We start from the raw sequence: 25,901 nt of genomic DNA on the forward strand, positions 1-25,901 counted from the left end.
TTGCTCGGATTAAGGGGTCCAGTTGGTTCACCAAGATAGATCTTCGTGGTGCGTATAACCTTGTGCGTATCAAGCAGGGAGATGAATGGAAAACAGCATTTAATACGCCCGAAGGCCATTTTGAGTACTTGGTGATGCCTTTTGGACTCTCTAATGCTCCTTCTGTGTTTCAGTCCTTTATGCATGACATTTTCCGAGAATATCTGGATAAATTTATGATTGTGTATCTGGATGACATTTTGGTCTTTTCTGATGATTGGGAGTCCCATGTGAAGCAGGTCAGGATGGTGTTTCAGGTCCTGCGTGCTAATGCTTTATTTGTGAAGGGCTCAAAATGTCTCTTTGGAGTACAGAAGGTTTCCTTTTTGGGTTTTATTTTTTCTCCTTCTACTATTGAGATGGACCCAGTCAAGGTCCAGGCTATTCATGACTGGACTCAGCCTACATCTGTTAAGAGTCTTCAGAAGTTCTTGGGTTTTGCTAATTTTTACCGTCGCTTCATCGCTAATTTTTCTGGCGTGGTTAAGCCCTTGACGGATTTGACCAAGAAAGGTTCTGATGTGACTAATTGGTCTCCTGCGGCCGTGGAGGCCTTTCGGGAGCTGAAGCGCCGGTTTTCTTCGGCTCCAGTTTTGTGTCAGCCTGATGTCTCTCTTCCTTTTCAGGTCGAGGTTGATGCTTCTGAGATTGGAGCAGGGGCTGTTTTGTTGCAGAGAAGCTCTGATTGCTCTGTGATGAAGCCTTGTGCTTTCTTTTCGAGGAAGTTTTCGCCTGCCGAACGGAATTATGATGTTGGTAATCGGGAGTTGTTGGCTATGAAGTGGGCATTTGAGGAGTGGCGACATTGGCTCGAGGGAGCTAAGCATCGTGTGGTGGTCTTGACTGATCACAAAAATCTGATTTATCTCGAGTCTGCCAAGCGGCTGAATCCTAGACAGGCTCGTTGGTCGTTGTTTTTCTCCCGTTTCGATTTCGTGGTCTCGTACCTGCCTGGTTCGAAGAACGTGAAGGCTGATGCTCTTTCTAGGAGTTTTGTGCCTGACTCTCCGGGAGTTTCAGAGCCGGCTGGTATCCTCAGAGAGGGAGTGATTTTGTCTGCCATTTCCCCAGATTTGCGACGAGTGCTGCAGAAATTTCAGGCGGATAGACCTGACCGTTGCCCACCAGAGAGACTGTTTGTCCCAGATAGATGGACCAGCAGAGTTATTTCCGAGGTTCATTCTTCGGTGTTGGCAGGCCATCCTGGGATTTTTGGTACCAGAGATTTGGTGGCTAGGTCCTTCTGGTGGCCTTCCTTGTCCCGGGATGTGCGTTCCTTTGTGCAGTCCTGTGGGATTTGTGCTCGGGCTAAGCCTTGCTGTTCTCGTGCCAGCGGTTTGCTTTTGCCTTTCCCTGTCCCGAAGAGGCCTTGGACGCACATTTCCAAGGATTTTATTTCGGATCTTCCAGTCTCTCAAAGAATGTCATCTGGGTGGTGTGTGATCGTTTTTCCAACATGGTCCATTTGGTGCCCTTGCCTAAGTTGCCTTCCTCCTCCGATTTGTTCCTCTATTTTTTCAGAATGTGGTCCGCTTGCACGGCATCCCTGAAAATATTGTGTCTGACAGAGGATCCCAGTTCGTGTCCAGATTTTGGCGGATCTTTTGTGCTAAGATGGGCATTGATTTGTCTTTTTCATCGGCCTTCCATCCTCAGACGAATGGCCAAACCGAGCGAACTAATCAGACGTTGGAAACTTATTTAAGATGTTTTGTTTCTGCTGATCAGGATGATTGGGTGACTTTTTTGCCATTGGCCGAGTTTGCCCTTAATAATCGGGCTAGTTCTGCTACTTTGGTTTCTCCTTTTTTCTGCAATTCTGGTTTTCATCCTCGTTTTTCCTCGGGTCAGGTTGAGCCTTCTGACTGTCCTGGGGTGGATTCTGTGGTGGATAGGTTGCAGCAGATTTGGAACCATGTGGTGGACAATTTGAAGTTGTCACAGGAGAAGGCTCAGCGCTTTGCCAACCGCCGTCGCGGTGTTGGTCCCCGACTTCGTGTTGGGGATTTGGTATGGCTGTCTTCTCGGTATGTTCCTATGAAGGTTTCCTCTCCTAAATTCAAGCCTCACTTCATCGGTCCTTATAAGATTTTGGAAATCCTTAACCCGGTGTCTTTTCGTTTGGACCTCCCAGCATCGTTTGCCATTCATAATGTGTTCCATAGGTCTTTGTTGCGGAGGTATGTGGTGCCTGTGGTTCCTTCTGTTGAGCCTCCTGCTCCGGTGCTGGTTGAGGGCGAATTGGAGTACGTGGTGGAGAAGATCTTGGATTCTCGCATTTCCAGACAGAGGCTTCAGTATTTGGTTAAGTGGAAGGGCTATGGTCAGGAGGATAATTCCTGGGTTGTCGCCTCTGATGTTCATGCGGCCGATTTGGTTTGTGCCTTCCATGCGGCTCATCCTGATCGCCCTGGGGGTCTTGATGAGGGTTCGGTGACCCCTCCTCAAGGGGGGGTACTGTTGTGAACTCTATTTCTGGGCTCCCTCTTGTGGTCACAAGTGGTACTGTGTGAGTGCTGTCTTTCTGCAGGTTGTGACTGGCATCAGCTGTCTCGTTATCTGTGGGCTGGTTTTCTATTTAAGCTCACTTGGTCTCTCAGTCCATGCCTGCTGTCAATGTATTCAGTGCTATTCTGATTCCTTCTGACTACCTTGCTACCAGTCTCTTCAAGAGAAGCTAAGTTTCCGTTTTGTTCATTTTTTGATCATCTGTGTTCAATATGTTTCTTGTCCAGCTTGCTAATATGTGATTTCCCAGCTTGCTGGTAGCTCTAGGGGGCTGAGTTTCTCCCCCCCACACCGTTAGTTGGTGTGGGGGTCTTGAATTCTCAGCGTGGATATTTTGGTAGGGTTTTTTGCTGACCGCACAGTTCTCTATCTGTTTTCTGCTATCTAGTATTAGCGGGCATCATTTGCTGAATCTGTTTTCATTCCTACGTGTGTCTTTTCTCCTTACCTCACCGTTATTATTTGTTGGGGGCTTCCTATATCTTTGGGGTTATTTCTCTTGAGGCAAGTGAGGTCTTGCTTTCTCTTTAGGGGTAGTCAGTTTCTCAGGCTGCTTCGAAACGTCCAGGATTTTAGGCACGTTCACCGGCTACCTTTAGTGTGTTTGGATAGGATCAGATTTGCGGTCAGTCCAGTTACCACGTCCCTAGAGCTTGTTCTTTGCTTAGTAACTTAGCTGGTATTTCCTGTGATCCCCAGCCACTGGGATCATAACATTGTCACACACGACCATGCCTGGCTGTAGGTTCAGCGGTGTCAGTCACAGATCTGCCTGCTCTTTCAGGGATGTCCACAACTCTTCATCATTGTGCGATTTGTCACCTAAGAATATTAGCTTCAGCACAGCCTGTTGCCTCTTGGCTAAGGCAGTGCTGCAATGCTTCCAGCTTGTGACTGATGTGGTAATTTTGGAGATGGAGGCTGAAGAGGAGGAGGAGGGGCAGGAGCTGTAGACTGTGGGGGCAACCCTGATTGACGTAAGGCCTGCAATCCTCAGCGTCGGGAGGACATGTTCCTTCACAAAGTCCAATTGGGTTCCAGCTTCCACTATGCTAACCCAGTGTGCCGTCAGTGAGATCTACCATCCCTGCCATCAAGTCCTTGTCCACGTGTCCATGGTGAGGTGGACTTTGCCATTAATGCCATTGTTGAGGGCACGGCTAATGTTGTGGGACACGTGCTTGTGTAATGCCGGGACGGCACACCAGGAGAAATAGTGGCGGCTGGGGACCGAGTACCTTGGGATGGCTGCCGCCATCAGGTTGCGGAAAGCTTCCGTCTCCATGAGCCTAAAAGGCAACTTTCGAGTGCAAGCAGTTGCGAATTGTGTTTAGTACTGTTGCCTGTGAGCCGTTGGTTGCGTATTTACTCTTGCGTTCCAATGACTCTTGTATGGACAACTGAAGGCTGCGCTGGAACAAGGAAATGAACGTGCTTGATGATGGTGCTAGTTGAATGTGTGCAATGACAGATGCAGGGCAGTAGACATCTTTTGAGGCACCATGGACAGGGGATTGGCTTCCACACACAACAGCGGAAGAAGCAGTGGTGTCACCAGCAGACACTGTTCCTGGACCCAGAGGTTCAGCCCACAAAGTCAGGTGCTTTGCTGCCATGTGCCTGATCATGCTGGTTGTGGTCAAGCTGGCAGTTTTGCTACCCCTGCTGATGCGGGCATGGCAGGTGGTGCAAATGGCCTGTTTGGGGTTGTTGGCAGAGTCTTTAAAAAACAACCAGACTCGGGAAGACCTAACAATTGGACTGGCAACTTCTGTTGTGTTTGTGTTATGGGGAACGGTTGCCTGACTTCTGTCTGCGGCCAACACAATGCTTCTTCCTGCCTGTTGGGGTGCTATACCTCCCTCCCCCTGTGTGCTGGTGTCCTCGCTCTGCATGTCCTCCTGCCAGGTTGGGTCAGATACTATAGCATCCACCACCTCACCTTCAACTTTAAAACCCTGGTCCTCCTCCTGACTTTCTGGCATTTGTGTCTCATTATCGTCCACCTTTTGTGACACGTTCCCATCGACGCCTTCATGTGACCGTGGCTGCTCAAATATTTTGGCATCGCTACATGCGATCACAACTTGCCCCACTTCAAGTGGACCGGGCGAGAGGCTCGAATCTTTAAATGGAAAAGTGAACAGCTTTTCGAGTGTCCAAGTGTAGGATCAGTTGTCTCCGGGCACTCAACATGGTGGGAGGAAGGAGGATCAGGGTGAGGAATATGCATTCCAGACTCATGGCTACTGAGACTTGACCGTGTGGATGACAGGGTGGTGGTGGTGGCAAAGTGACTAGAAGCATTATCCACTATCCAACCAACAATCTTTTGACACTGTTCTGGGTTGAATAGTGGTGTTCTGCAGCCCCCCTAGTAATTCGGACAGGAAAGTCAGGCTAGAAGATGTGGGTGTTTGTTGTGGCACAATTTCAGCTTGCCCACGGCCTCGGCTTCTGCATGCACCATCACATCACGTCCACTTTCCTGTCCCTTGCGAAGGGCCTTGCCCATTTTAAATGCACTACAATATTTTCCACGTTCACTACAAATGCCTGAATTTGGAGCAAACCTATACGTAATCCGTGTGCGGGAAAATATATAGTTTAAAATATCTGGACTAAAGGTAACAATTTTTTTTTTTTTTTAGCAAACTGTTGTCAATAACTAGGGTAAGACACAGCAAGAAACAGTTGAATGGAGCCCTCAAAAGCCACAATTTGTAGCACACAGATAGATGAGGCATCTGACGGAGATAACACTCTGTTCAATATGTGGCTTGTATTTTTTTTTTACAGCAAAATAGTCTATAGAACTAGGGTAACACACAGCAAAAAAAGGTGAATGGAAGCCTCAAATGCCACAATTTGTAGGCCACAGATAGATGAGCCATCTCACGGAGATTCCACACTGTTCAATATGTGGCTTGTATTTTTGTTTTTTTGCAGCAAAATAATGTATAGAAATAGGGTAAGACACAGCAAAAACAGTTAAATGAAGCCCTCAAGTGCCACAATTTTTAGCCCACAGATAGAAGAGGCGTCTGACAGAGATACCACACTATTAAATATGTGGCCTGTATTGTTTTGTTTTTACCGCAAAATAGTGTATATAACTAGTGTAACACACAGCAAAAAAGGTGAATGTAGGCCTGAAATGTCCAAATTTGTAGCCCACAGATAGATGAGGCATCTGACTGAGATACCACACTGTTCAATATGTGGCCTGTATTTTTAGTACAAAATAGTGTATAGAACTGGGTAACACACAGAAAAAAAGGTGAATGGAAGCCTCAAATGACACAATTTGTAGCCCACAGATAGATGTGGCGTGTGATGGAGATAGACAATTTCAAATATCTGGCCTGTATTTTTTTTTGGGCCAGAAAAATTGTGTCAATAAGTAGGCTATGACACAACAAAAAAAAATTCTATGGAGGCCTGATATAGCACAATTTTGAGCGTAATGATATGCGATCCGTGTGGTGGACAAAACACAGTGTAAAATATCTGCCCTGTAGCTAAATATTTTTTTGGCAGCTAAATATTTTTTGGGCAGCAAAATGTGTCAAGAAATTGTATAAGACACTCCAAAAAAATTCTACAGTAACACAAAAGTAGCAGAATTTTCTGCACACTCAGATGTGATGGCTGGGACGGGCAAACTCGCTTAAAATTGCTGGATTTTCACACTGTGCTATGAAAAGGATCTGGCTGTAGTCTAAAGTGTCAACAAGCAAATGGAGAAAAAAAAAGGTGGCTCTGGATTGCTTTGGAATAAAATAATCAGGATTAAGATGCAAAAAAAATATTCCTGGCCACTGATATCTGGGGCTAGGTATATATGGTCAATATATGTAATAGGCAGCAGCAGACAGTAATGGAATGGACCCTCTTAAAGTATGCAGTGATATCTACAAAAACCACTTCCAAATTTTCAGTTTTTCTGATTTTTTTCTCTATAGGTATATTTTTGCGTAAAATGTGCATTGTACATTGTTGTTATATTCTATAAACTACTGACAACATGTCTCAGAAATTCAAAGCTAAAAATTTTGTATTTTTTTGCAGCAAATGAAAAATCATCAAAATAATTTAAAAAAGCAGTGCTTTCAGACTTCAAATAATGCAAAGTAAACAAGGTCTTATTCATTTAGAAACAACAATACTCATGTTTTAACTCTGGAATAATTCAGAAATCAATATTTGGTGGAATAACCATGATTTTTAATCACAGCTTTCATACGTCTTGGCATGCGTCTTGATCATCTAATCAGAAGCACATTAAGTAGAATGAGGTGTACTTTGGTTGAAATTCAACTGACACTGGAATGGAATGGCTGTCAGACATGTAGAGATGGTGATTTCTAGAAAACTGTTCAGTGGTCTCTTAATTTTTGTGCAGTGGCCTCTTAATTTTTGCCAGAGCTGTATATACCCACATACAGTGCCTGCATGTGGAGCGCCCCGTCAGGGCTGTGGGGTACTCGGCACCGGGTCCTTGCGGTTCACAGGGGGGATGTTACAGTGGCTGACCCGGTCCATGGCCCTGGGACGTCCGTATAAAAGGGAAACGTCTTTAAAGGGATAAGGTTTGTGTTTTTTATGCCACCTGTGGTATTCAGTCAGGGTGACCGACGCTGCTTTAAAGGGTCCGCTGGGGTGATGTTCTGGCAGCCAGATGGTATACCTTCCCACAGGTGAAGTATATCCCCAGGGTTTCCCAGTATGTAGATGGTAGAATGGTGAGATGTGCAGTGAACAAAGAGGACACAAGTTTGCAGTCTCTTTACCTTTACTGAAGACTCCAGCATCCACAGTCCAGAGCACCAGACCACAGGGTAGGCAGAGTCCGGCCGGTTTGGAGGCAAGTCCAGAGTCCCCTTGTCCAGGTGGAAATCAATAGCCTTCCCTTGCACTGCAGTGGTGTAGTCCCTTACTGCCTATGGCTTCACATAAGGGTCTCGCAGATGTGATGTTTCACTCTCTCTGTCCCCCATATAGGATAGGACAAAACCCGTATGACTGGTGACCTGAGCCTGTTTATAGGGTCTCTTAGATAACCCGGCTCTATGGGGTGTCACCGTGCCTCATGGGTGTAGGTGCGGACAGGTAACTTGCAATTAGCTGTCCTGCCGCTCTCTAGAATAAGGCGTAGAGGTCCTTATTCCCTCGGTGTTCCGGCTACCGGGGTTCTGCGCCTCAGAAGGAGGCAGCCTGTTCGGGGCTGGTCCCCTTCTGGTGTCCTCTCCTTTGCTTCAACTTCCTTCATGCTTGCTGCAATACAATTCTGCCTTCAAAATGTCTCTTTCCGGGAGCTGCAGCTCTGAGGGCATGCACAGCTCCGTGGAACCTCTGTCCTCCTCAGATGGCTGTCTGGAACTCACTGAGCTGAGCTCATCCAGCAACTAACTTCTGTCTGGAACTGACTAACTTTCCCTACAGACTACCATATATGTGGGGAGTGACCTAATAAATAGGAGCAGAAGCTCCCCCTGGTGGCCTGGAATGTGAATTTGTTGCATGTTTGTGATACCTGTATTTATTTATCCTTTCTTGCCTCCGAACACAGCATCACTCTCCCCTGGAGGAAAGCAATACCACTGTGACGACCAGGACCCTGGGGCGCCACCCCCCCCCCCCATTAAATCCAGTACTCCTGGACTGGGAAAAGAAAAACAATAGTTACAGGTTCGCAATAAGACAACAATTTTTAAAATGCTATAAAACAAGTTAATACCATATCTAAGCTTCCCTTTATGGGAGGTGAGGACACTTGAACGTTGCATTAACTATTTACATGTATGCCTACTTTCACGAATAGGAAAATTTAAGAAAACAATATAACTATGAACTAACTATAAAATATCATGACCCTCACGGGTATACTATCTGTTAAGTGCAAAATCTTTGTCCAACCCTCGCGGGTTACTTTATTTTCTCCACTTTATTCAAAAAGTGCATCAGGATATCAGCTACACACTATCGGCTATATATATAAAACACCATTCTAACTATATTTAAATCTCAGCTTTCATTACTATTAACTATATTAACTCTTTAATATATTAACTTTTCTATTTGGCAACATATAAGGCTATCTGGCTAAGTGCAACAAGTCAACATTCCCTTTAAGGGTTCCAACAATACTCAAGTCTTTTAATGAGGTAGTGCAAATGTATCAATCACATTAATATTCAAGTCAATCAATTCTTTAGAACAGCAGCAACGATGTGAGGGACCCGTCATTAACCCTCAACGTTGGGCTTGGGCAGGCTACAAGGCATGTATCCAGACCTGGAATCCTGCCGCCCCAGACGAGTTTTTCTTCAGGTCTCTGGAAAACAAAGCAGTTCTCACAAAAATGTTAGAAGCAGTCTCTTGTCTTTAAAAGCTTCTTTTGTAAAACCAGTAGGAAGCACCTTTAAGAAGGTGCAAACTATTTACAAGCAAAGTCTTGATCATGCACAGTTCATGATTCACAGTTCTTTAAGGCAACTTGTGCATAACAGGATCCCTTTAAACAGGGGACCCCTTTAAGAAATAACCCTGGTCGGGTTCAACAAACTTCAAAAGTGCTAACTATTTACAGTCATTTTGTGCTTCAGGTTTTAGGGTTCCTTTTGTAGCACCCGGACGCTACGTTCATGCATATTTGGCTCTAGTCTGATTCCAGGGATGATGTAGATTTTATCAGTTCCCACTATGCGTGTCTGAGTGCAACTACACGTAGTTACCAGTTCAGTTTGTGTGGCCTGGGTGCGCGTGATAGCTGGTGAAGCAGCCACTGCAGTCTCTGTGGTGGTGATGGTGCACACAGTCGTTTTGGTGGTGGTGCACGCAGGGGTTACAGTGGGAGTGGTGGTGGTGGTAGCTATTTTGGCACTAGGTGGCGCTGCCAGTGTCTTCAGCTTAACCAGCTTTGGGGCAGTGTCTCTGCATTTGTGCACATTTAGAGCATACCACACTTTATCACCTAGGTGTCTAGTGTAAGTTATGCAGTCACCGGAGTAAAGATCCTTGTCTGGGTGTCCTTCCCATAGGTGAGACTCCACGTCTCTCCTGTTAACAAATATCTCTGTGTAGAGCCCGGGCCCCTTTATAAAACCCCAGCCTCCTTTCAGTCTGAAAGCTACCACGGTGCCCTGCTTCAGCGGGGCCTGGTTGGTGTGGTGGTCCTTGCGGGCCTGGGCCTTGGCACATAAGTCCCTCTGGTCAAAGGCTTTGCGCCGGACCTGGTATTCCTCCTCCTTAGCCTCCCATTTGCGACCGAGTTGCTGCTGGTATTTGTCCCAGCTTAGGACTTCCAGAGTCTCTCCCTCCTTCTCGGTTGTCCCGGAGAACCCCATAAGGTCTGGTCCAGGATTTACCCAGTGGTAAACAGTTTTCTCCACATAAGTTTCACCCGGCAAGGCGGTGGGCTGGATCGGGGCCTTCATAAAGCGTTCTATCCCCTTGACCTGGTTCCATTCCCCTAGAATCTGGAGTTGGGCGGACCCATAACAGGGTGATGCAGCTACGGGGCCCACTAAGAGGTCTTCGGCTACCGGGGCAGGGTTGTGGCTCCTACCTTCCGCAGCATCTCCGGTGCCGGGCTCCTCCACTGGTGTCAGGGGCTGTTGGATCGGACACGGCCCCTGCTGGCACCGCCTGGCATGTGGATTCCCTGTCTAGCTGCATCCACAGGAGCTGGTCGATTAACTCCTCTACTCCAGTCTGCAGGAGTCAATGGACGGCTGGTGATGGCTCTCCGTCACTTTCTTCCAGGTTGCTGGGGGAGTCCTCTGCTTCCACCCCATGCTCTGGTTCCGGGCTGCTAGCCATAGCGCCCTCCACATGGCTCTCTGCATTCAGGTCTCTTTCCCGCTCCCTCCTTCGGGGGCGGTTCATTCTTCTTGGCCTCCCCCCCACCATTTAGGATTAGGAGGCGGATCTCGGCTGCTGATGGACACGTCCTCTGGGTACAGAGATACTTGGACTGGGCAGCCATTATTTTTCACGCTTCTTAGTTCCTGCCCATGATGGCATGCCCTTCTTCTCCAGTGCTCCTCATGGCGCTGTAATGGCAGCGATTTCGGCGGCAATTTTGGGGGTCTTTTGCGATACACAGTCTCTGAGCACAAAAACAGTTAAGCACAGTCCTTTAGGCGCACATGACCCATCTTGCAGGCTTTAGTCTATCCTGTTCGTGACGCCAAGTTTGGAGCGCCCCGTCAGGGCTGTGGGGTACTTGGTACCAGGTCCTTGTGGTTCACAGGGGTATGTCACAGTGGCTGACCCGGTCCTTGGCCCTGGGACGTCCGTATAAAAGGGAAAGGTCTTTAAAGGGATAAGGTTTGTGTTAGTGACGCCACCTGTGGTATTCGGTCAGAGTGACCGACGCTGCTTTAAGGGGTCAGCTGGGGTGATGTTATGGCAGCTAGATGGTATACCTTCCCACAGGTGAAGTATATCCCCAGGGCTTCCCAGTATGTAGATGGTAGAATGGTGAGAGGTGCAGTGAAGAATGAGGACACAAGTTTGCAGTCTCTTTACCTTTACTGAAGACTCCAGCATCCACAGTCCAGAGCACCAGACCACAGGGTATGCAGAGCCCAGCTGGTTTGGAGGCAAGTCCAGAGTCCCCTTGTCCAGGTGGAAATCAATAGCCTTCCCTTGCGCTGCAGTGGTGTAGTCCCTTACTGCCTATGGCTTCACATAAGGGTCTCGCAGATGTGATGTTTCACTCTCTCTGTCCCCCATATAGGATAGGACAAAACCCGTATGACTGGTGACCTGAGCCTGTTTATAGGGTCTCTTAGATAACCCGGCTCTATGGGGTGTCACCGTGCCTCATGGGTGTAGGTGCGGACAGGTAACTTGCAGTTAGCTGTCCTGCCGGTCTCTAGAATAAGCCGTAGAGGTCCTTATTCCCTCGGTGTTCTGGCTACCGGGGTCCAGCACCTCAGAAGGAGGCAGCCTGTTCGGGGCTGGTCCCCTTCTGGTATCCTCTCCTTTGCTTCGACTTCCTTCACGCTCGCTGCAATACAATTCTGCCTTCAAAATGTCTCTTTCTGGGAGCTGCAGCTCTGAGGGCATGCACAGCTCCGTGGACCCTCTGTCCTCTTCAGACAACTGTCTGGAACTCACTGAGCTGAGCTCATCCAGCAACTAACTTCTGTCTGGAACTGACTAACTTTCCCTACAGACTACCAGTTAAATATATGTGGGGAGTGACCTAATAAATAGGAGCAGGAGCTCCCCCTGGTGGCCTGGAGTGTGAATGTGTTGCATGTTTGTGATACCTGGATTCATTTATCCTTTCTTGCCTCCAAACATAGCATCACTCTCCCCTGGAGGAAAGCAATACCACTGTGACGACCAGGACCCTGGTGCGCCACACATGCCTTGCACTGATATGTATAGAGCCACATACACTCCCTTGCCTACCTAGCACTGCAATCTATATACTCCATAATTAGTCCTTAGAAGGACTGTTGGTTTAGCTGGATTTGAAAATTCTATGATGTTATACCCACACTAACTGATAAACCCCCAAATCTGACCTTATCTCCCCAGCAAATCTCTCTACACTATCTGATTATAGAGGTGACTGTGCCGAGCAGGGCGGTGCCAGGTCTGATATAGGTCTGATGATGCTGTGCGGCCAGCCAATCACTGTAATACCACAACCAAGATGGCTGCAGCATTACAGTGCATGGCAGACAATCCCTGCATGTTAACTGGCACTCTAAAGAATGCCAAACATGCAGGGCAAGGACCCGAGCTCCCTCCAAATAATCCCAGAAATGTTCAGTGCTCGCCGAGTAACGTGAGTACAGTGAAGCTCGGGCGAGTAACCAGCATTACCGAGTATGCTCACTCATCACTTTTGCTGAACTTGGAAGTCATTGAAGAGTCCAAGAGTGGCTGATCCAGTCCCATAGTGTTCATGCCAAAGCCAGATGGGGAGTGGTGATTTTGTAATTACAACAGGAAGCTCAATGAGTTCTTGAAGTTCGACTCCTATCTGATACCCAACGTAGATGAGCTTATTGAGAAGCTAGGGCCAGCTCGGTACATCTTGAAGCTGGACATCCGGAAAGGGTACTGGCACAATCCCCTATCCAAGGAGGCCAAGGAGAAGACAGCCTTCTTGACACCAGATGGATGTCTCCAGTCCATCAGCATGCCTTTTGGATTACAAGAGGCTCCTGCCACCTTTCAGAGGGCCATGGATCGGGTCCTAGCACCTCACAAAAAGTATGTAGCGGCCTACCTACATTGTAATATTCAGCCAGGATTGGGGAAGTAATATTAGCAAAATACTACTACTGGATGCTCTAAGGAAAGTGGGCTTTACCATCAACCCAAAGAAATGTGCCATATGGATGGAGAAAGCAAAGTATCTTGGCTACATAGTAGGCAAAGGTGAGATTAAACCCCAGATTAACAAAATAGAGGTTATACTGAGCTGGCTGACTGAGTGGATCGAGTACAAAAATTGCAACAGGCACTATTTGCCTCAGATAATTGGAATGCACTAGGTCATTTATGTATATGGGTCCTTGGAAAGCATCGGACCACACTCGGATGACATCCGAATCCAGTCCTATTTTCATGGACAAACTGAATGGAGAAGTTGGAAAAACTTTTTTTTTTATCCATATCGCAGAAAATTGGATCACACTGTTTTCAAAATTTGATCAAACTCTGATCAGAGTGTGATTAGCATAATCGGACCGATTTTCTTAGGTGAGAAATAAATGCTCGTGTGGCCCTAGCCTTATTCTGACAGACAATATACCTAGATTTTTGATGATATTTGCTAAAGATGAGTCTTTTCATATGCTTCTCCTTAACTATTGAGTAAACTATTATATAACCCTGTATGTAACCCCTTTTCACATGTACAGCACCATGGAATTAATGGTGCTATATAAATAAATAATAATAATAATAATAATAATAATAATAATAATAATTATTCAGTCACAAATGCAGAACATATTAAAGATCCTTAATATTTTGGGAGACAATTATGAATTTTGGCTGGAAAGGAATGAAAGTCTATGCCAGAATAGGCAATAGACACTAGTGTTGAGCATTCCGATACCGCAAGTATCGGGTATCGGCCGATACTTGCGGTATCGGAATTCCGATACCGAGATCCGATACTTTTGTGGTATCGGGAATCGGAATCGGAAGTTCCCAGTGTATGGTTCCCAGGGTCTGAAGGAGAGGAAACTCTCCTTCAGGCCCTGGGATCCATATCCATGTAAAAAATAAAGAATTAAAATAAAAATAGGGATATACTCACCCTCTGACGCGCCCTGGTAGTAACCGGCAGCCTGCTTTGCTTAAAATGAGCGCGTTCAGCACCTTCCATGACGTCACGGCTTCTGATTGGTCGCGTGCCGCTCATGTGACCGCCACGCGACCAATCACAAGCCGCGACGTCATCCCTCAGGTCCTAAATTCCCTTCTAGGAATTTAGGACCTGAGGGATGACGTCACGGCTTCTGATTGGTCGCGTGGCGGTCACATGAGCGGCACGCGACCAATCAGAAGCCGTGAGGTCATGGAAGGTACTGAACGCGCTCATTTTAAGCAAAGAAGGCTGCCGGTTCACAGCGGTAAGGTCCAGGCTGCGTTGGAGAGGTGAGTATATTAATATTTTTTATATTAATTCTTTATTTTACACATTCATATGGATCCCAGGGCCTGAAGGAGAGTTTCCTCTCCTTCAGACCCTGGGAACCATCAGGATACCTTCCAATACTTGAGTCCCATTGACTTGTATTGGTATCGGGTATCATTATCTGCGAGATCCGATACTTTGCCGGTATCGGCCGATACTTTCCGATACCGATACTTTCAAGTATCGGACGGTATCGCTCAACACTAATAGACACATGTTTCTAGATTTGAAAACATGGCTGGACATCTTTTAGCCAGATTTGTACAGCTCTTAACACACCCTCTCGGAAAAGCAAGCAAAGTAATAGGCATGTTTTTCTTGTCAAAATTAATGAAATTTTAAAAGAACACTACCTTGATTTATCAAAAGAAAAACATAAGCAGGTGGTTCTACTATGCAAAACTGGTTGGAGAGTGTGTCCTTACCAACTTTATTAGAAAATGACAAGGCTGATTTGAATGCTCAGATATGCCAGGAAGAGGTATAGATACTTATAGGAGATTTAAAGATGCAAAATGCACATGGATCAGATGGTTTCTCTGGGAATTCTATAAAATATAAATGAGATCTCCCCTATTTTAACAATGCTTTAAAACTCTTTTCTTTCAGGAACCAAACACTCTTTGCCCACCAGCAGAGCATACATCTATGTATTACATAGGGCAAAGAAAGACCTAAGGCTAAGTTCACATTAGCGTCTCTGTGCGCAGCGTATCATCTGCATGCCAAAACACATTCAAACACATGGTTGTGCTGCGTTTTTTATCCGCATCAGCTTACGCATGATGCAAAAAAATGCTGCGTGTGCAAGCGTTTGTATGCGTTTTTGCATGCGTTTTTTTTTTCAGCGCATGCTTTCGAATTTTCAAAGAATTTTGTTATGTAGCAAATGCTGTTCCTCGAGAATTTTCTTGGCAAAAGCCACACCCAATGGGCGTGTCTCATGGGGATTCTGTATATTTACACCCTACACAGATTAAATACTCATCTTTTGCTACTGTATCCAGCTGCAAGATGGATCTTGGCATGGAGAGCTTCTATCATAATCTGGATTTGGAATTGAAATTGGCTTTTGCCTTTGCTGTTGCTTGTGAAGAAGAAAGGAGAAGAGCAAGATGGAGAAAACATCGCCGTCGCTACTGGCAACACCCCATCATTGAAGTCCAAGAGAGCCATGGAGCCTACCACTCGTTGTACACTGAGCTACGTGAAAACCTGGAAAAGTTTTTCTAATACACGAGGATGTCTGAACAGAGCTTCGATGAATTGCTGCAACGTGTGTGAGGATCCATCACCAAGCAGGACACGCAACTACATAGAGCAATTCCTGCTGAGGAACGTCTGTTGGTGACCCCGAGATACGTAATTTTGAAAAATAAACACATTGTTTGTATTATTGTTAGAAAAGCCATATACTGATTTTTTCCCCCATTTTCTGTTTGCCAGATTTCTGGCTACCAGACAGACCTTAAGATCTCTACATTTCCAATTCCGGATTGGAGTGTCCACCCTTTCTGGGATTGTTGGAGACACCTGCCGTGCTTTATGTGACATTCTGCTTGCAGATTTACTCCCCCAACCCACAACTGAACTCTGGCTGAAAAATGCAGCAAAATTCAATGAAATTTGTAATTTTCCTAACTGTGTGGGGGCTGTGGACGGCAAACACATTCGGATTCTGTAACCTGCTGGAAATGGATCCGACTATTGCAGTTACAAAAAATACTTTTCGATTGTTCTCATGGCGATTGCATATGCAGAGTGTCGATTTGTCACCATTGACATTTAATCATTTGGACGAGGAAATTACTGACAGACTTTTAAAAACTCTAACATGGGCCAACGTTTGTATGGTAATAATTTTAATGTTCCACCACCACAACCTCTTCCAAACACTGAAGGCCACCAATGCCATTTGTTGCGGTTGGGGATGAGGCGTTTCAAATGAGTACCAACCTCATAAAACCGTACTCGAGTAAAGACCTGAATCACACCAAAAGGGTTTTCACCTACCAACTGACAAGGGCACAAAGAACTGTGGAGTGTGCCTTTGGTTTGCGGACATCAAAATGGCGCATTTTGGGAACACCAATCAATCTAAAAACTGAGACAATTGATGATGTTGTCAAAGCGTGTGTTATTGTGCACAATTACATCCTGGCAAAAGAGCGACTACAATTAGAACTTGATGAACCTGTTGATACCACTTTGCAGAATTACCGTGATCAGGACTACAGTGGAAGTTGCCCACATGAGAGATAAGTTTGCTGCTTACTTTATTTCGGATATTTGACATCTTGCATGGTAAGACAATATCGTTTAATACACTTTAAGTAAATGTTATGTTTGCTGACTTTTCTACAGTGCCTTGCAAAAGTATTCGGCCCCCTGGAACTTTTCAACCTTTTCTCACAAATCATGCTTCAAACATAAGGATACCAAATGTAAATTTTTGGTAAAGAATCAACAACGAGTGGAACACAATTGTGAAGTTTAACGAAATTTATTGGTTATTTTAAATTTTTGTGGAAAATCAAAAACTGAAAAGTTAGGCGTGCTATGTTATTAGGCCCTTTTAACTTAATACTTTGTTGCGCCACCTTTTGCTGCGATTACAGCTGCAAGTCGCTTAGGGTAGGTCTCTATCAGTTTTTTACATCGAGAGACTGAAATTCTTGCCCATTCTTCCTTGGCAAACAGCTCGTGCTCAGTGAGGTTTGATGGAGATCGTTTGTGAACAGCAGTTTTCAGTTTTCTTCCCACAGATTCTTGATTGGATTGAGGTCTGGACTTTGACTTGGCCATTCTAACACCTGGATGCGTTTATTTGTGAACCATTCCATTTTAGATTTTGCTTTATGTTTTGGATCATTGTCTTGTTGGAAGACAAATCTCCATCCCAGTCTCAGGTCTTTTGCAGACTCCAACAGGTTTTCTTCAAGAATGGTCCTGTATTTGGCTCCATCCTTCTGCCAATCAATTTTAACCATCTTCCCTGTCCCTGCTGAAGAAAAGCAGGCCCAAACTATGATGCTGCCACCACCATGTTTGACAGTGGGGATGGTGTGTTCAGGGTGATGAGCTGTGTTGCCTTTACGCCAAACATATCATTTGGCATTGTTGCCAAAAAGTTCGATTTTGGTTTCATCTGACCAGAGCACCTTATTCCACATGTTTAGTGTGTCTCCCAGGTGGCTTGTTGCAAACTTTAAATGACACTTTTTATGGATATCTTTGAGAAATGGCTTTCTTCTTGCCACTCTTCCATAAAGGCCAGATTTGTGCAGTGTACGACTGATTGTTGTCCTATGGACAGACTGTCCCACCTCAGCTGTAGATCTCTGCAGTTCATCCAGAGTGATCATGGGCCTCTTGGCTGCATCTCTGATCAGTCTTCTCCTTACTTGAGATGAAAGTTTAGAGGGACGGCTGGGTCTTGGCAGATTTGCAGTGGTATGATACTCCTTCCATTTCAATATGATCGCTTGCACAGGGCTCCTTGGGATGTTTAAAGTTTTGGAATTAATTTTGTATCCAAATCCGGCTTTAAACTTCTCCACAACAGTATCACGGACCTGCCTGTTATGTTCCTTGGTCTTCATGATGCTCTCTGTGCTTCAAACAGAACCCTGAGACTATCACAGAGCAGGTGCATTTATACGGAGACTTGATTACACACAGGTGGATTATATTTATCATCATTAGGCATTTAGGACAACATTGGATCATTCAGAGATCCACAATGAACTTCTGGAGTGAGTTTTCTGCACTGAAAGTAAAGGGGCCGAATAATATTGCACATCCCAGTTTTCAGTTTTTGAATTTCCACTAAAATTTAAAATAACCAATAAATTTCGTTCAACTTCACAATTGTGTTCCACTTGTTGTTGATTCTTCACCAAAAATTTTAATTTGGTATCTTTATGTTTGAAGCATTATATATGGGAAAAGGTTGAAAATTTCCAGGGGGCCGAATACTTTTGCAAGGCACTGTACATATGTTTGTTGACTTTACTATTAATAAAACACCTCCAGTTAAACACCCGTTACAACTTGACTCAACAGTACAATACACACGTGTGTTTTCGCATAAAGAAACAAAGAAAACAGGGATTGTGCAAACAAAATACATATTTTATTTAACAACAAACAAACAATTGGTTTTATGTTCAGGGTCTGTATGACGGTGATATAAGGGGACCTTGGGGGTGTTGAGCTGAAAAGATTAAGTAAGATTTGATGATGAAGGGGTTACAGGGGAAGGGGCAATTAAATGAAGGATTGGCTCCTGGATGGGACTGGCAGATTGGGGGTAGATGACACATTAGCAGTTGAACTATGGGAAGGGATAGACAAATTGGAAGAGGGACAACCAAGGGAAGGTAGTAAGTGCCAGCGTCAGCACCCAGCACACCTGGGCAAGTGCTGGGGCCCTGAGCAGGCAGGGGGCCCACTCACCATCGGGGACACTGGCGCGGTATAGTGCCGGCCCCCGCGAACGGACCCCCCGCCTGCTCCGGGCCCCGGCACTTGCGATACTTATCTCTCTCACTTCAATCCTCTGACTGTGACATTCAGGTTAGAGGACGCGATGACATCACCAGTGCGCGCCCTCTGCCTGAGCAGTCGCAGCACAGAGAGCAGAAAGACGCCAATGCTGAGAAGTGCAGAGCAGAGCAGCTTCAAGCAATGAGTGGTGAGTATTTCATTTTTTTTAATATTTAGAGCAATATATGGAGACCATCAGAAGGGGCCCATATATGGAGCATTATACGGGGCTAATTCTATATGGAGTATCCTATGGGGCCAATAATATAGGGAGCATCTTATGAAGCCAATTCTATAGGGAGCATTATATGGGGCCAATTTAAAATGGAGCCAATTTAATATGGAGCATCTTATGGGGCCAATTCAATATGGAGCAGTATATGGGGACAATTTAACATGGAGCAGTGTATGGGGCCAATAATATATGAAGCATCTTATGGGACTAATTATATATGGAACATTTTATGTGGACAATTATATATGAAGCATTATATGGGGCCCATTATACATGGAGCATCTTATGGGGCCAATTATTTTTGGAGCATTATATGGGACCCATTCTGTAAGGAGTATTATATGGGGCCCATTCTGTATGGAGCATCATATGGGGCCCATTCTGTATGGAGCAATATATGGGACTCAGTATACTGTATGGGGCCAATCATATACTGTATGGAGCATTATATGAGGCCCATTATATCTGGAGCAATAGATGGGGCCCATCATATACTGTATGGAGAATTATATGTGGCTCACTATACTGTATGGAGCATTATATGTGGTCAATTCCGTATGGAGCAATATATGCGGCTCATTCTGTATGGAGCACTCTGTGGTGCCCATTATACTGTACAGAGCATTATATGAGGCTCATTATTCTGTATGGAGCATAATATTGGGCTCATTATTCTGTTTGGAGCAATATATGGGCCTCATTATTCTGTATAGAGGACTATGTGGTGCCAATTATACTGTATGGAGCACTATATGGGGCCATTATACTGTATGGGGCAATATATGGGGCTCATTATTCTGTTTGGAGCAATATATGGGGCTCATTATTCTGTATAGAGGACTATACTGTCCGGTTTCTGAGGTAATGTAGAATGTACAATAGATATCACTCATGTAATGTAAGAAGTAAGTGAAATCTTTGGCATTGTACTATACCTATAATTCTCTGCCGTATCGGTGCATTATGAATTGTGGTATGTGTTAAAGGGGCCCACCGGGATTCTTTCGCCCAGGGCCCATGAAAACCTGGAGCCGGCCCTGAGGGTAGTGAGATATTAGACAACAGAGACACATTGGGAGGTGAGGGTGGAGGTGGTAGGACCATTTTTGGCCGACATTTCTTGCTTCTGGTCTTCATTTTCCGGTGCGGTGCCAAGTCACTAGTGGGAGTCTTTCTGAGTTTCTTTGTTGTGTGAGTGGGAGTTTTGGCCTCTGTAGCAGCGCATGGTGCTGGACTTTGCAGCATGGTGGATGCTGCTTGCTGCAGGGGTGCTGCACTCTGGAGCGAAGTGGATGTTGCTTGCTGCAGGGGTACTGCACTCGAGCGTGGAGGATGCTGCACTCTGGAGCGTGGTGGATGTTTCTTGCTGCAGGGGTGCTGCACTCTAGAGCGTGGTGGATGCTGCACTCTGGAGTGTGGTGGATGCTGCTTGCTGCAGGGCTGCTGCACTCTGGAGCATGGTGTAGCTGTGAACTGGGGGAACAGGCAGTGATGCTGTGCTTGTTGATGCTGGTAAAATCCGGCTTGCGGCTGATAGCTTTGAAACTGCTGCTGCTGTAATGCCTGGCAGGCCTGCAAGACGTTCAGCTGGAGTTGAGGCGTAAGGTTTTCTGATACACCCCACTCTATTGCTGAAAAATAAATGTCTCACTGGTCTCTGAAGGTCGGCTTCCAGGCGGTCAAGGCGTTTGTGGACATCCTAAGAAAAGTGTGTTCACCTGAGTGAACACAATGTCTAGTCTATCTCCAATCACCTTCATCCCATCCTGGAAGACCGAGCTTAAGTGAATAAACTCGGGCATGATTGACCTCTCCCAGGGCCTCTGCTGCTAATGAGAAGTACCAACAAAATCAGTGGCAGAGGGCTAGGAGAGGGGAAAACCTGATGGACCGGCTGCCTGTTCCCCAGCCTGTGAAGCCTGCTTGTTGCTACATCGCTGATGGATGATTGGGACTGATGGCTGGTCGATGAGGGGCTGCTCAGAGGAAGATCCAGGTTCTATAGTGCTGCTCCAGGTTCTGTGTGTAAAATAAAAGAAAAACATTACTAACATTTTTTTTAAGTTTATCTAATAGACAACAGAAAAGTTACTCACGTTCGATGAGCAAGCGCAGGCCTCAGAAAAGACAGCATACGATTGTATTTGTACTTCGAAAGCTTTGGAGCAGCACCACTTTTAACCCTCATCTCCTGTCTGATATCCTTATTGAAGCGATCCTTCATCGAATGCAAACAAACTTTTACTCTCTTCACTGTGAATGGGGAAGAAAAAAAAAAAATTGTTTAAAAAAACAACATTCACAGAAAAACAGAGACCACATTGCAATACTTACGAAAATCCTTTCTGACTTTTGGCCTTGCATGGTCCCAATCAACCAACAGCGATCTGGCCAGAGTCGGCGAATCAATACTGAGTCAGAATGACTACGATCACGGGGGTCCCACAATTAGTGTTGATCATTCCGATACTGCAAATATCGGGTATCGGCCGATATTCGCTGTATCGGAATTCTGATACCGAGTTCTGATATTTTTGCGATATCGGATACCGGAATCGGAAGTTCCCCTAGTGCAATGATGCACCGTAATGGAGTGTGGGCGGTGCGTGGGCGGAGACTGCATGTGTGTGTGCAGGCGGGGTCTGTGTGTGCCTGCCGGGGCTCTGTGCAGGCTGCCGGGGGTCTGTGCGTGCCTGCCGGGGCTCTGTGCGGGCAGCCGGGGGTCTGTGCGTGCCTGCCGGGGCTCTGTGCGGGCTGCCGGGGGTCTGTCCGGGCCTGCCGGGGCTCTGTCCGGGCCTGCCGGGGCTCTGTGCGGGCTGCCGGGGCTCTGTGCGGGCTGCCGGGGCTCTGTGCGTGCATGCAGGCATCGTCCGATGGGACTACAAGTCCCATTGGACGATGCCTGCTACAGTGACAGTGATTTACACATTAGCCAATGATGGGACAGTAGTAGTCCCATCATCCGGCTAATGTGTTGAATGTAAAAAAAACAAACATACATGCTACATACATGCTACATACATACTACATACATACATACTACATACATACATACTACATACATACTACATACACACTACATACACACTACACACTACATACACCATACATACTACATACACCATACATACTACATACACCATACATACTACATACAACATACATACTACATACATACTACATACATACATACATACATACTACATACACCATACATACTACATACACCATACATACTACATACAACATACATACTACATACAACATACATACTACATACATACATACATACTACATACATACATACAACATACATACTACATACATACATACATACTACATACATACAACATACATACAGTACAGACCAAAAGTTTGGACACAACTCATTTAAAGATTTTTCTGTATTTTCATGACTATGAAAATTGTACTTTCACACTGAAGGCATCAAAACTATGAATTAACACATGTGGAATTATATGCTTAACAAAAAAGTGTGAAACAACTGAAACTATGTCTTATATTCTAGGTTCTTCAAAGTAGCCACCTTTTGCTTTGATGACAGCTTTGCACACTCTTGGTAGTCTCTTGATGAGCTTCAAGAGGTAGTCACCGGGAATGGTTTTCACTTCACAGGTGTGCCCTGTCAGGTTTAATAAGTGGGATTTCTTGCCTTATAAATGGGGTTGGGACCATCAGTTGTGTTGTGCAGAAGTCTGGTGGATACACAGCTGATACTCCTACTGAATGGACTGTCAGAATTCGTATAATGGCAAGAAAAAAGCAGCTAAGTAAAGAATAATGAGTGGCCATCATTACTTTAAGAAATGAAGGTCAGTCAGTCCGAAAAATTGGGAAAACTTTGAAAGTGTCCCCAAATGCAGCAGCAAAAACCATCAAGTGCTACAAAGAAACTGGCTCACATGAGGACCGCCCCAGGAAAGGAAGACCAAGAGTCAACTCTGCTTCTAAGGATAAGTTTATCCGAGTCACCAGCCTCAGAAACCGCAGGATAACAGCAGCTCAGATTAGAGACCAGGTCAATGCCACACAGAGTTCTAGCAGCAGACACATTTCTACAACAACTGTTAAGAGGAGACTTTGTCCAGCAGGCCTTCATGGTAAAATAGCTGCTAGGAAACCACTGATAAGGACAGGCAACAAGCAGAAGAGACTTGTTTGGGCTAAAGAACACAAGGAATGGACATTAGACCAATGGAAATCTGTTCTTTGGTCTGATGAGTCCAAATTTGAGATCTTTGGTTCCAACCACCGTGTATTTGTGCGACGCAGAAAAGGTGAATGGATGGACTCTACATGCCTGGTTCCCACCGTGAAGCATGGAGGAGGAGGTGTGATGGTGTGGGGGTGCTTTGCTGGTGACACTGTTGGGGATTTATTGAAAATTGAAGGCACACTGAACCAGCATGGCTACCACAGCATCTTGCAGTGGCATGGTATTCCATCTGGTTTGCGTTTAGTTGGACCTTCATTTATTTTTCAACAGGACAATGACCGCTGTATAAGGGCTATTTGACCAAGAAGGAGAGTGATGGGGTGCTGTTGTGAATTCTATTTTTGGGCTCCCTCTAGTGGTCACAAGCGGTACTGTGTAGTGTTGTCTTTCTGCAGGTTGGCTGCATCAGCTGGTTCGTTATCCTTGGTTTGTTTCCTATTTAGCTCACCTGGAGACTCAGTTCCTTGCCTGCTATCAATGTATCCAGTGCTCTTCAGATTCCTTGTGTCTACCTTGCTCCCAGTCTCTCCAAGACAAGCTAAGTTTTTGTTTGATCATTTTTTGATTATCAGTGTTCATTATGTTTTTTGTCCAGCTCGCTAAAATGTGATTTCCTCGCTTGCTGGTTGCTCTAGGGGACTGAGTTTCTCCCCCCACACCGTTAGTTGGTGTGGGGGTTCTTGAAATCTCATAGTGGATATTTTGTAAGGGTTTTTTACTGACCGCATAGATTCTCTTTTCTATTTTCTGCTATCTAGTATTAGTGGGCCTCATTTGCTGAATCTGCTTTCACCCCTGTGTATGTGCCTTCCTCTTACCTCACCGTTATTATCTGTTGGGGGCTTCTATATCTTTGGGGATATTTCTCTGGAGGCAAGAGAGGTCTTTCTTTCTCTCTAGGGGTAGTTAGTTCCTCATGCTGGCTCGAGACGTCTAGGATTTTTAGGCACGTTCACCGGCTACTTCTAGTGTGTTTGGATAGGTTCAGATTTGCGGTCAGTTCAGTTTGCCACCTCCCTAGAGCTTGTCCTATGTTTGTTACTTAGCTGGAGTAATTTGTGATCCTCAACCACTAAGGATCATAACAGTATAGCAGGCAAAAAAGTGTTTAATGCATCGCAGAAGTGGGATAAAAAGAAGACCTGAGTACATTTTTTTTTTTTTCCTCCCGCTTTTCCTTTGCTGCAGTCTGTTTAGCTTCTTTCATCCCCTTGAACTCTGGGTGGTTTTGAGCTCAGCTGCAGACATGAATGTTCAGACTCTGACTTCTAGTGTGGATCATCTTACTGCACGGGTGCAAAGTATTCAGGATTTTGTTATTCATAGCCATATGTCAGAACCAAAGATACCCATTCCTGAGTTGTTTTCTGGAGATAGATCTAGGTTTCTAAATTTTAAGAATAATTGTAAGTTATTTCTATCTCTGAGACCTCGTTCCTCTGGTGATTCCGCTCAGCAAGTTAAAATTGTTATCTCCTTGTTGCGTGGCGACCCTCAAGATTGGGCTTTCTCTCTGGCGCCAGGAGATCCTGCATTGCTTAATGTAGATGCATTTTTTCTGGCTCTTGGACTGCTTTATGAGGAGCCTAATCTTGAGAATCAGGCAGAAAAAGCGTTGCTGGCTATCTCTCAGGGTCAGGATGAAGCAGAGGTGTATTGTCAAAAATTTCAGAAATGGTCGGTGCTTACTCAATGGAATGAGTGTGCCCTGGCTGCAAATTTCAGAGAAGGTCTTTCTGAGGCCGTTAAGAATGTTATGGTGAGGTTTCCCACCCCTGCAAGTCTGAGTGATTCTATGGCTTTAGCCATTCAGGTTGATCGGCGTTTGCGGGAGCGCAAATCTGCTCATCCTTTGGCGGTATTTTCCGAACAGAGACCTGAGTCTATGCAATGTGACCGAACTCTGGCCAGAATTGAGCGACAAAGTCATAGACGTCAAAATGGGTTGTGCTTTTACTGTGGTGATTCTACTCATGTTATCTCAGCATGCTCTAAACGCTTAAAAAAAATTGCTAAACCTGTCCTCATTGGTACTATACAGCCTAAATTTATTTTGTCTGTTACTTTGATTTGTTCTTTGTCGTCCTACCCGGTTATGGCTTTTGTGGATTCGGGTGCGGCCCTGAATCTGATGGATTTGTCGTTTGCCAGGCGCTGTGGTTTTTTCCTGGAGCCTTTGGAATTTCCTATTCCTCTGAGGGGAATTGATGCTACGCCATTGGCTGAGAATAAGCCTCAGTATTGGACGCAAAATGACCATGTGCATGACTCCCGTACATCAGGAGGTGATTCGCTTTCTTGTTCTGCATAATTTGCATGATGTTGTTGTTTTGGGTCTGCCATGGCTGCAAGCTCATAATCCAGTTTTAGATTGGAAAGCTATGTCTGTGTCAAGTTGGGGTTGTCAGGGAATTCATGGCGATACTCCGTTGGTGTCTATTGCTTCTTCCACTCCTTCTGAGGTCCCTGAGTTTTTGTCTGACTACCAGGAGGTATTTGATGAGCCCAGGTCCTGTGCCCTGCCTCCTCATAGGGATTGTGACTGTTCTGTCCTTCTAACAGGACAGGGGTTCGTTCCATGCATTAAAGGTTAATTACTATTAGTGTTTGGTTTTTGCTGTGTTATAGCACCACCCAGTGGTGGATAAATTTAT

This window comes from Ranitomeya variabilis, chromosome 1 (genome assembly GCF_051348905.1).
Source record: "Ranitomeya variabilis isolate aRanVar5 chromosome 1, aRanVar5.hap1, whole genome shotgun sequence".
NCBI classification, from domain to species: Eukaryota; Metazoa; Chordata; class Amphibia; order Anura; family Dendrobatidae; genus Ranitomeya; species Ranitomeya variabilis.